The 13,291-nt window shown below is 33.3% G+C and overlaps 1 long non-coding RNA gene across 1 annotated transcript; it reads right to left on the bottom strand.

Moving 5' to 3' along the window:
- Positions 1-10,644: 10,644 nt before the first annotated feature.
- LOC129629346 (uncharacterized) lies at positions 10,645-13,036 on the bottom strand. The gene is made up of 3 exons (XR_008703183.1): positions 12,450-13,036; positions 11,324-11,382; positions 10,645-10,741 (listed from the first exon to the last, which is right to left on the bottom strand). It is a non-coding gene; the product is annotated as an uncharacterized LOC129629346 (long non-coding RNA).
- Positions 13,037-13,291: the final 255 nt, after the last annotated feature.

The raw sequence follows: 13,291 nt of genomic DNA, 5'->3' as shown, positions 1-13,291 counted from the left end.
AATAAATATGCATGCATACATCATTTCTATTTAAATAGCTATTAACATTTAATCATTATTTGCTTCATCTCCCTTTTTTCTTTACTGAGGTACTCTAAAGGAAATTACAGACATCGTGGCATTTAACTCCCAAATACTTCACTGTGTTCATCTAAAAAGTAAGGATATTTTCCCACATAATCAGAATGCCATTATCACTCCCACCAAAATAACAATAACTCCCTATTACCCAGGCCATATTCTAATTTCTCTACTTGAAATATAATTTTCTTGATAATATCTTTTAAGTCTTTATTCTGTCATCAGTGAAAGTGTTTACGTTCTTAATTAAAAGCCCTCTCTAAAGAAGCTAATTCCAACCAGTTGTGCTGGGAAAGCAACGCCGACCCTGACTGCTCCACACCCGTTATCTGACCGACCATCACGCACCATCTAATCTCCCTTTGTCTGATGGCGATGTCACATTACATCAAACACTGATGAGAACTGGATAAAAGATTCTGTGAAATTTCAAATAGATATCTCCCCTCACTAATCAGTGGACACTGGTGAGCAAAGAGAGTGGGACAAGGGACCATAAACCCTGAATATAGTGACATAGCTTAAAATAGGGTTACTTTGCCTGATCATTCACTATAGGTCTGTATAGCCCCATCCACACAAGATGCTAAGGTAGTAATTTTCTATACAGTCAAATTCATTGAAATTCGGAGGAAAAAATTCACTTTTCCTTCAATTATTTGGTTAATTTGGTAAAAGTAAAATTATAATAATCCATGAGAGGGATGGAACAACTGGATTATCTGGATTTTCTTGGAGTGAGGAATAAAGAGGCTTTTCGAAGGGTTCAGGGAGGAGGCTGGAAATTAACCTGACATAAATTTTGAGTTGTGCTTTGTCATAAAGACTAGGGCAAAAGACCTCTCTTGTGCTTTGGAAGGACATAGAAGAATAAAGAAAATAAGTAACCTACCTAAGTTTATCTTTTCTCTACCATCAGCAAACTATTTGTTTTTCTAGAAATGATCACATCTTTTATCCATATCTATATATCTTTGTTTCTCAAGAACTCACGCAAACAAAGGAAGATGGTCAGTGAGGGTTTTGCAAGCTCCGACACTTGAAGGCTATTCTTTCATGCTATTCTCGGTGAGAGCATTGCTTGTAACAGCTAAACCGCATCTTTTCTCAACCTTTACTTTTGGCATCTTCCCCTTCTCCCTGAAGCCACAAAGCCACCTTAAAAATGTTGTTCTCTTATTCTTTTTAAATCAGTTTTTTTTTCTTTTGGTTTACCTATGACCGAACTAGTTAAGGAAATACAAATTTTAGTTTGTTCTCAGAGGTAAAACTGGGTGAAAAGATAAAAATACCTTCCCCTTCCCTGTAACCAAAGTGTACCATATTATACTTTCTCTCTCTCTTTTCTTTTATAATAAGGGAACTACAGCAAAAATATGAAGTATAAAAGATTTACTGACAGTATCAGAATTTAGTAAGGCATGCTCAGCAACACTCAGCCACATGCCTTCCCCCCAAGAATCTCATTCTAAAAGACATGCCAAAAATAAAATAGATAACCAACAAGGAAAAAAAAAAGACACACCAATATGCCCACGTGTACATTTACAAAAATATATATGTGGAAACGTTTACATTTGATATGATAATTTAGGTGGAGGAAATCAAAGTGAACTACTACCAAGAATGGGAGCAACAGACAGTATGGGAAACCAGAATCCAAAGACAATCTTTTATTTTTTCCTTTAGTCATAAAAATCTTTCCAGAAAAACAAATCACTTAATAGTTGGCTACCTCCCCTTACCACTCTTCTGAATTTAAAGGCAAGAAACATGGAAACTATGCAAAGAGTTAAAAAAAAAAATGCTGTAAAGGACCTAAGGAGATCTAAAAATGCAGACATCCATCCCTGACCAGTGACATTGTCTGCAGAGCCAGTCAGCGTACATGTGGATGGACAGACAGGCTGTGCGTCCACCCTTACCCCTGTGGTCGTCACATTCGACACCTTCCTACCCTCATTCAATGGGATGTTACAAGAAACAACCTTAAAACACACATCAAAAAACATTAATGGCCTCACAAAAAAGGTAGTTTTTTCCCCTGCACAGAATAACTAAGTGAAGTTTACAGTATAAGTAGTCTTATATTATGCCATCCTCTACAGCATGTCCAAGAAACAGGATGTTAGCATCGTTTACTCATCTAATAAGTGTTACTAATTCTCACTGCATCCCTGGTAATAAGACATTGGTCTTTGAAGTTGAAAGGGTCCTTAAAGATCATCTAATTCAATTTTTTCTCTCTACAGAGAAAGACGAGAGAGGTAAAATGACTTACCGAGGTCATACAGCTTTCTGAACTGCTTATCTTCTTCAATAGATGCAAAAAGCTCAAAACAAGGAACTGCCAGGGACATAATAGAGAACAGCTAGCAAAACTAAAAAATGAAGAAGAATTGTACCTTCGGACAACCTTTCAGAAGAAGGAAAAGCTCTGGTCGTTTTCTTCATCCCTTCTTTCTCACTTCCCAGCCCCTCACACACACACACCCAGCCAGCCCCAGCGCCATGCTGTGGAGTGACCAACCACTGCCTCCCGATCGCTCTCCAGCCCCCGGGATGGTGAGAGGGAGAGATGAGAGGGGAGCACAGGACGCTGGCTGTAGACAGAGAGGCTACCCAAGACGCAGTCCAAACCATGCCTCAGGAAAATGGCAGGATCCCTGCAGATTGAGCTCTCCATCACACATTGATAAGGTAGGTCATTTCTCTGAGAACCCATAGCTCATTGCAGGGTACCATAGGGCAGAGCAGCTCAGGGTTTAACAGAGAACAATTCTTACGATGAAAGAAAGGAAGGGGGAAGAAGAGAGGGAAAAAAACTCATTTTTTTGTTTTTCATTCAGTCTCCTGATATGGAACCTTATTGTTTCGCAGTATTAATAGTCTCCTTTTACTGAATGGGTCGAAAGGAGCTTGGTTGTTGCCTATTAGGACTGACCATTATCTGGACAAAGTAGAAACTGCCTTTAGGAATTTTGAGGGCAAATGTTTGGAAGATCTTCTTTAAAAAAAAAAAAAAAGTGATGCTGTATCTGTTAACATGTAATTTTTAATTAACTTAGAAATTTTTTGTAGTATTAAAAATCTATATTCTGGTCTCTTAAAGTAGTTGCCAATAACAATGAAAGCTTAACAAGTTGTGTTTATTTCTAAAATATATTTTAGAATGTCCTCTTGATACAAGAGGACTTGGAGCTCTCTTATTAAATAGTTATAAAGAGACACTTGAGTTCCCTTACTTCCCACCCAATCTGTTCAAAAAAACTTTATTATTATTATTATTTTTTTACCCCTGGCCTAACCACCCACCATCTACTTGCTGCCTGCACCAAAACTCAAAACTCCTTTGTAGTCTCAGTCATGTGTCCAAGCAATCAACTTTAGAAAGGCAAAGGTAAATTTTTTTTTTAAGAAAAGAAAGCTATTAGATGATTAATATTTTATTTACAGGGCATTAAGTCCAATGCTGGGGAAACTTCAGTAGAGGTGATATATTAATTACGGCAGTAAAAACTCAACCATCTTAAACCTTCATGCCTTTTACCCCTTCAGTTAGCTATCCAGTTAGGTTCTTACAAGGAGATGAAATTCATAGAAACACAGAAGCTGAGGCAGCCACATAGCCAACCTTCCCCCACAGTCCACTCTGCGGCAAGATACTTCAATGCATGGCATTTAGACAAAAATGCTTCTGGCTGTCACAGATACCTTTGTGCTCAGGGGCTTCTCGTGATTTTTAATACCCTCCAGGACAGTATCCCCTGAAAAAATGGAAGCATGAGAAGCAAATAGAAATGGAGTACATTAAGCTGAGAGCTGAAAAAAATTAAAAACACTCTGGAAACCCCCACTTTGGGGGTAATTCGGACCCTTGCTATCTTGTCAATAGACACTTGCCCCAAGGTTTATTCATCACCCCCAAAGACGAGTTGTCAAAGTAACCAGAGGACTTAAACTCAACCAGCTCACTTTGCACATCTTATAAACAGACTGGGATCGGAGAGGAAAGCAACCACAGTGACATGACCAGCAGGTTGAAAAATCCAGAACTTCCTCCTCCTCTCCGGTTCTCTTTGCTATGCCCTGGATTTCACCTTTCCAAAACGTTTAACTATGCATTACCTCAATTAATCCTGTAAGGAAACCTCTGTGGCTGATAGAGTTATCCCCATTTTCCAGACAAAGAAATTACTGTAAAAGTTTACACCGAGAGTCACTGCCAGGCTCAGAATTCAAGTCAGATCTCCCGGACACACTGGAGAAGGAAATGGCAACCCACTCCTGTATTCCTGCCTGGAGAATCCCATGGACAGAGAAGCCTGTCACTGGGCTACAGCCCATGGGGTCTCAAAGAGTCGGACGCGACTGATAGACTAACACTCCTGGGCACAGAATCAGATGCTCTCCTAACTGACAACTGAAAGCAATAATTTCTGTTTGTTGTCTACATTTGAACTTCACATATTATGATTTTTCTTTGATATTCCAATTTTTTTTAAAAAAAAGCTAATGATTAAAAACATCCTGTTTGAATTGGAGAGCAGATTAAATACAAATATTCCCTCAAAAAAAAAAAAAAAGAAAAAGAATTTCAACACTCCAACATCCCTACTTGGAGAAGGAAATGGCAACCCACTCCAGTATTGTTGCCTGGATAATCCCATGGACAGAGGAGCCTGGTGGGTTACAGTCCATGGGGTCGCAAAGAGTCAGACACGACTGAGTGACTAACACACAACATCCCTACTAAAAAGTTATGGAGAATGTATTGATTTGTAAGTTTCCTCTGGGTCTCACAGCAGGTGTTGCCATGGCTGGGAAGCCCAACCCTATGGGCTTTCCTATTTTATAGTGATCCTTTAATACAGAAAAGAATGTGCAGTCACAAGGAATTCACCAAGTAAACTGGTATAAAGCCTATCAAGCCTGTGGGCGAGAGAGTATGTCCTTCTATGCTGAAAAAATGAAAGTGTTAGCCGCTCAGTCGTGTCCAACTCTTTGCGACCCCACAGACTGTAGCCCCTCTACCCCCCCGACCCTGGCTCCTCTGTATATGGGATTCTCCAGGCAAGAATACTGGAGTGGGCTGCCATTTCCTTTTCCAGAGGATCTTCCTAACCCAGGGATCAAACCCAGGTCTCCTGCATTGCAGACAGATTCTTTTACAGATTCTTTTCTCAGCAGATGTAGAGAAAAGTGATAAGGAAGAGAGAGGAGGAAACTGCACCAGGCAGGCTCCACAAACTCCAAGAACGGGACTCCCAAAGGTTTTGGATCATCTGCCGGTCAACTCTTCTGAGGACAGTATAATTTTATATCGGTTAGGGTGACCTAATAGATTTAAAAACGTAGAGAGAAAATTGTACAAATACGAAGGACAAATAAAAATATAATAGTAGCTTTCTCAAGGTACATTTAGAGATAATGAACTAGACTTACTCCTGTTACAAACAAACAAAAAAGACCACATAAGATCACAATTTGAATACCAAGATGTTACAGGACCCCATTAGAATCACTTGACACTGCTCATTTGGAAAACTATAATATTATAAAAATTACTATATTTTGTTGAGAAATCTAGGTCATTTGTTCGATGCAAAGAGATTGCAAATAGGCTTTGTCAGAACTGACAGTTATTAGATCTTTCCAGGTTTGTAGATAGAGAGGAATAAAGACGTTTCTTCCTTTCCCCTCTCTCCCATCCTCCTCCACCCATTATCCGTGTTTCTCCAGAAAAATAGTCCTGGGTAAATCAACTTCCAATTCTATCAACATTTAAAAAAAAAAAAACACACACACAAAAAAACAGTAGGGCTGGGATCATGTTTGGCCCAGTAACTACTTTAAACATTTGCAACAGTAAACCCAGACATCAGGTGAAATATTATGAGATTAATGGTATGGATTATCAGTAAAGATAAGTGACATTCTTAGATGCTCATTTAGATAGCTCGTAATACTTTTGATTAAGCCAGTTAAACGATGTTGCAAAAGTCAACAATACTTGTTTGAAAATTACTTAGATGAATCTTGGAGCTTTTTAAGAGAGCTTTGGGATAGTCTACAGATGGCATAATGTAGTATCACAGTTTAGTTACAACCATGAATACAATAAAATATACAAAACCAAAAGAATATACATGTATGCATCCACATATTTATTCATTTGTTATTTCTTTGGTTATGGTTATAATACAGGTTTTTTTTTTTTTTAAAAAGGAGGGGGGATTAGCAAGTTAACATTGCTCTGGAGACTAGTTCTAACCTAGCCAAATGTGTATTAGGACACGATGTTTTTAAGTCGAAGTCTGAAAAACTGCAAGACGGTGAAGTGGTCTTCTTGTCCATTTTTATTAACATTTATATTTGCACAATGTATTCTTTTTGTGTAGCCAATTTCTTTTTTATTTGTGAGTTATGAGCCAGTGTTCATCTGAATGCCTAACACATCTTGAGAATTAAAAATGCTTCTAAAATTCTAGTCAATCGTGATAATGAAGAGTGATCAAGACCAGGAGGTTTGCTTGTTGCTGTTTTTATTAACATGTGGATAGCAAAAGAAATGTAGTCAATAGTTTGCTAAGCTTGAACCAATAATGTCACTGAGAATACTCAAATCTATTTTATTCGGGGTAAGTTTCGAACAGAAAGTTCTTCAGTAAAATGGGATATCACTATAAAAACAAAACATGAGAACCTAATAAAAAAAGAAAATTAAAATGTTGTATTTAAAAAAGGAAAGAAAATTGTATTGAATGGGATCTAATTTCTCTAGTTATTAAAAAAATCATTGCTTTGTAATATTTATGTGGTATGTTGCAGACATTTTAAACCATAATTTTATATTTCTTCTTTTTTAAAAGTATATATAAAGTAAAACAAAAAAATATTGTTTTGATTTAAGTGTGCAGCAAAGTGCTTCTGTTATATATACATATATTATTTTTTCAAATTATTTCCATTATAGGTTATTATAAAGTATGAAATATTGTTCACTGTGTTATGCAGTAAATCTTTGATGTGGTTATTTCTTCTTATGTGGTATTTGTAAAAAAAAGTCATAAAGACAAAAACTTCTGGACTAATATTGAGAGTTTTAAAATATTATTATTACCTATATTGTAACTGGCAAAAAGAAAAATTTGTCACTTTTTTTTTTGCCACCGTTTTTCAATTCTTTCTAATGATACTTTGAAAATACAGATAAGATTTTTTTAACATTAGGCAAAATTAAAGCTTCTTAAAGATTTATTGACAGAAAACAATAAAATTCTGTAAAGCAATTATCCTTCAATTAAAAAATAAATTGATTAAAAAAAACTTCTTAAAGATTTATTTATCATGATCAAGAGTCTAAAGATTAGAATTATGTCAGAATTGTTTGATCAAAATCTAGAGAGGAAAATCATTTAGAATATCTGAAATTATGTTTCAGAAAGAGATGCAATTTACTTATTAAGCTTTCATTGATATTGGCAATTACTCTGAGACCAGAATACAGATTTTTTTAATACTATGAAATTTTTAAGCTAATTAAAAATTATATGCTAACACATATAGCATTACTATTTTTAAAACGTTTTTGGTATTTCATAAAGGCATAATAGTAAATAATAAAATAGTAAAATGACATTTTAGGGTTATTTTTTAATTGCCATTTTAGTTTTCTCTATGGTCCTTATTCTATATCATTATAAATACTTTGTTAAATCATGTTATTTTAACTCAAAAACATACCTAAATTATTTTTTCTTAAATACAGTTCATTGTAATTGAGTCAATTTTGTTTTCAAATTAAGGACTAATACTTTAACAGAAATTCAGGAGATAATAGGGATTATCCCTAAAATTTTTCTTAATGTTGGTATAACTTCATACAATTACTATAAAACCAGTTATTGTGTTTTTATAATGTCAGTATTTCTGTATGAAAACCAAAAATCTGCACAGAACTCTGTTGCCTGCATGAAGCCTCACAACCGGATGTTTGTAAGCGTCAGGTAGCTGAGAACCGAGTTGTTTTAACCTTTGTGCATCTTCTAAAACCAAGCTATCCCTCCGTAACTTTCAAAATCGTGAGATTAATTCATTAAGAAAGTAAAGCAAAGTAAATGCAACTGGTTAGCCATAGATTTGAAGGTTCTAAAACTGTATTAAAATTTCCCTCCTTATTGATTCTTTCTGTGGCAGTTCCTACATTCTGTGTAATACCCATTTTATTATTATCTTCACCCCATAGAACATGTAATATTTATTTTTATAGCAATGCAAATACTTAGTTTAGTGAGATAAGATTATGAACCATATTTTGAGTTACCCTTTGCATCAAAATTGTAATCTGCTGTATCTGTTTCATTTAAGCCTAAGAATTGGAAAAATAGAAAGTTGAAAAATAATGGTATTATTTTCCTTGGAAAATGTTACTTATTTTACTACAGGTCTCAGATAAAATGAAAATAAACTTTTCTTCTGAAATTATTGTTTTAGCAAATTAAAAAAAATAAAATGCAAGAAATCTTCAATATGCCATATGGTTTCTGTTTCTTGCTACTAGTTCATTTATCTGTGAAAACAGAAATGCATTGTTTTTATTTGCATTTTAAAAAACCAATAAATAAATATGTGATGAATTCTAGAATTTATATTTATATTTAGAATTTATAAATAAATTGAAGTAAGTCGAAGGTTTATATTCCAACTAAAGTTTACAAAAATCTGAGCAATAAAATATCAACTTACTTAAATTAAAAATTTGGCACTCAGAATAAAACTTTGTTATTCTGCTTTATAAATCTAAAAAGAGCTTGACTACAACAATTAAAAATTTTATATATCTTGTTAAAACTGCTTTTGGTATTTAGTAAGTATTTTAAATAGAATTTCTATTCAGAATGTATACTTTCCCTTTGTTTTATAAATAGATACAATGCAGAGTTTTTTTAATTTCAGTTTTTCAAAACTTGAAATTAAAAAATCTTAAGCAGTTAATACTTTCTTGGCAACTCCTTGCTTTTCATAGAAATAAAACTTTAATGAAGTTATCTCATCTTCCTTTCAAATATTAGTATTTCAAATATCAAGAATTTAAAATTTTAAAAAGCAGAGGAAGAGTTTTCAATATTTACAATAATGTTATTCCTAAACTAAAAGGTTTATGAATTAAAAATAATTTGTATTAACATTTAGAAATTACCAGTGATTTCTTATGGAAGAAAATACAAAATCATATTGCTTTTTAACAGTATTATATGTTAACTATCAGTCCAAACTTGTTAATTTTGGTCTTTTAAAATATTTTTTGAATTATTAAAGACAGATTTCAGGACTATGTTGACAGTGAATTTCTATAGTTATCAATTATGATTTCATAAAAATGTTCCAACTTAGCAATAATTATAGCAATGTACTTTACAAGGATAACATCTTCTTTCTATAATTTGGTTCTTTCCTTTAAAATAAAGTTCACGTAAACATATGATAAAATGTCTTACATGCTTTCAACATATTTCTAAGCTATGATTCCCAACAAAACATATTTTAGTCCTATCTTCTTTTTTTCTAAATTATAAAACAATTGCCAAACTGATTCTTAATAAACAAAATTTAATCTTTCAGATTATTTTAGAATTATCTATTTTTACTTTAATTCTGAAAATACATGAATGAAAATACATGAAAAAAATATGTACATCATTTTAACAGTTACTATTAGTTTAACATTTAGGGATTAAGGCCAGCATTTGCCACAGGCTTTATAAAAGCTTTATAAAAAAAAGTTTAAAATATTTAATCATGCCATCTTGAAAAAAAAATCTTCAAATATGACAAAACTGTAATGGAAGATCCTAAAAGTTAAATTTGAGGAAGTTTTAATTTTTGGTTTTGCTTTCTTTTTATGTGTTATCAGTCTAGCTTCATAAACTTTAGGCTTTTTGTGAATAGACAACAGCCATTTCATGTATGATTTGGAATCATTGTTTTGATAATGTTTTTGTTTGTAGAACTGTCTTTTAAATTTTGTGTGTGCCTGAACCTTCCTTAAAGCAGTATCGGAATTAATGTGATTCTGTTGAATCTATTCCATTAGTCTATATTTGAAAAAAGTGAGAAATAATAAGCTTCCTTTTAATACTTATTTAACTATTCCTGGTTTAAAGATTATGCTTCTAATTTTCTAATAGGGTGTATGACAGGCCTTTGCAGTAGTAATTTCTGGCATGAATGGGTTTCAAATTTCAAATAATTTAAATATCTGATATGTTTCATGGACTATTAATCTACTCAATTTTTACTTTGAAATTTACAGCCCAGTTCAGTTTTATGTGAACATTTTATTTAAATTTTTAAAGTATACTTAAAATGTGTTTAAAAAAATTTTTTTAAAATATTATCTACCTTTATCTGACTGGATCAATGCAATTACTTTTGAACTTCTGAACCTTTACAATTTCATAGCTTGGCTGTTACTTTAGCATCTATCAATAAAAAATATTAATGTGTACTAAACACTGGTTATAATTCCTTCCTTTATTTAAAGTGTAATTCACAAGAATATACAAATACCATGTAAACATAACTATAGGATATCAAATCCAGCTGAAGATAGCTTAATGAATTTCTTTTGTCTTCTGGTTAAATCTTGTCATCTCATCTGAAAAAGAAAGGTACTTAGAAGGTTAGACTTAAGAAAACTTTTTAGTAGGGAGAGGGGAGTCATTACAAATACAAACTTTTCTATCCCTCATTAAAATAGCTTCCAATTTTCTTGAAAGAGGATTCTCCGAGAGCTCCCTTTCTTTTCCTATAAATTATACACATTTTATTGAGTTTGAACACACAGGAAAAAAAAATGCTCATGAAATTTCTTACTGACTCAAATCTTAAGGCGCTTTTCAAATTCTCAGACTGAAGTACAATTATCTGGTGAATTGATCAGTGAGGACAAATAATTCAGATAGTTTAGGCTCCTCAAAATTTTTTTTCAGTGAGGGGATTTTTTTCCTTTGAATTATCTGAATAATTGCTTCAACTCTCCAGTTCAATTTGCAAGTCTAGACAGGAAACTAGATTGAATAAGGCTTGGAAGGATCGTGAATTTTTGAGACTGCATTTTGAGTTGTAATTCTTACTATCTTCCATGTGTAACCCCCCTGAATGCTTGCATTTGAGGCCTTCCAGAAAGCTTGTGAAGTTTTAAGTGTTCATCCTATATATATATGGTTTTAAAACTTACCAGGGTCTCTTCTGCTTTTTCTCTTCTAAAAATTCGACTCAAATCTTCTTCATGAGGCACTTATAATGAAGGAAAATATAAATTATCTCTCCTCCCCCACCCAGTTTTCATGAACAAATGAAAGTGTTTTTACTCTTTTATATAAAAGGAAAAAGTCTGTATTTGTGGTTTTTTACAACATATTGCTGAAGGACTCTTGTTTTTTTGAGAAAGGAAACAATGTAGCAATGGTTTAATTTGTTAGACACACATCTGTTGGATTATATGTTGCTGAAACCCTGTATTAGAAAACATTATGGATCATTTTATAAGATAAAAAATAAGCGACTTTAAAAAAATCATGTTTGAAGAATGTGCAAAAAAAAATCTGAATCTTTAATCATCATTTTTTCAGATGGCTAATAGACTGGAAAAGAGTTTAAATTGTGAGTGAATGAAGGTGGTCAATAGATACAACCTTCCAGTTATAAGATAAATAATTACTGGAGATGTAAGGAACAACATAATGACTACAGTTAACACTGCTGTATAATATATTTGAAAGTTGCTAAAGGAATAAATCCTAAAATTTCTCATCACAAGGAAAAAAATTTTTTATAACTATAGTCATTGAACTTACTGTTAATAATTTTTCAGTGTATGTTGGTCAAGTTATTATGCTGTGCACCTTAAATTTATAAAGTGCTGTATGTCAGTTATATCTCAATAAAACTGAAAAAGAAAATAGTAAAAAGAAATAAAAATTTTAAAAATATGATGGATTCAGAAGTTCTAATGAATGTCAGCTTACAGCTCAAACAATTGCTATTGCTATGTTGATAAAACAAGACCTTGCATGGAATTCTTTATTTTCAGCCATTTAATATAAATTATACTCTCACTTCAGAATAAAACTTGGAAGGTAAAGCTGTAGCCACAAGATCCAAAAACCATACAAGGCCTTGAATTTTGTTAATCAGTTGATCTTAAAACACGACTCTAGCAATATTATTTTCCTTACTGTTATTGTTGAAACCCACAAAGTACCTCTTTGACATCACAAATAGCATCTATTCACTATTAAACAAACTGAGTTAACCTAAAGGAAAAAAAAATACTCAAAACAGAAAAGGATTTAATCACATACCCTGTAGAACTGTTTGATTTCCTCTTGATGTTAAAATTCATGAGACTGCCTTTTCCAAAATGGTCCTTTATTAAGCCATTTTGGTTTGGGTGTACCTAGATAAATTTTTATAAGCCTTTCTTCTCCAAAAAAATTTTTCTCAAGGGGATTCATGTCTTCATTTCTCATATGATGGTTCCTTATTCATGCCCTCTTTTCTTTTCGAAGTGCATGAACTAGTAAAATTCAGGTGAAAGGACACTAGGCTAGTAAGTCTGCAATAGCACCTTTTCAAAACATTGCAGATTCCATCAGTGAGTTGCAAATCTTTCATTTATAAAATCTGGTCACCTCCTTTATCACATATCCTCTTCTATTTATCCTACAATGGATTTTCAGTATTCTTACTGATAGGATGAAAGTGAAGTTCCAACTTCAGATAATAAAAGTTTAGTTGGTGGCCAAGGGCTCTGAGAAGTTAACAGAGTTCAATAGGGATTAAAACAGTAAGAGTGTAAAATTCCCTGTCCCTCGAACACTGTACAGGGCATTCAGTTACTTCATCCTGTTTCTTCCTTCCTAGGATAACCCATCTCTGGTTTACCTTCTCCAAGGACAGAGCGCGTGCAACTTTACAAAACCACTCCAAATTGTTTAGGGTGCATACCCTTTCCTATTTTTGGACAAAAGAAGTCAGATTGCAGCACCAGCTACATAACTGGTGCTGTGACTCAACTAAACCTTTGATTTTCAGAAGAGAAACCTTTATAACCCAGCAGATAGAGATCAGCTAGGATAACCCATAAGGATGGAAAGCATTCAGTGTGGATTTTCTGGTAGAGCCCCAATTTCATAAATTGCTA

Source organism: Bubalus kerabau, chromosome 15 (genome assembly GCF_029407905.1).
Source record: "Bubalus kerabau isolate K-KA32 ecotype Philippines breed swamp buffalo chromosome 15, PCC_UOA_SB_1v2, whole genome shotgun sequence".
NCBI classification, from domain to species: domain Eukaryota; kingdom Metazoa; phylum Chordata; class Mammalia; order Artiodactyla; family Bovidae; genus Bubalus; species Bubalus kerabau.
Note: the sequence above shows the minus strand (reverse complement) of the source record. Positions and strands in the feature narration are given on the sequence as shown.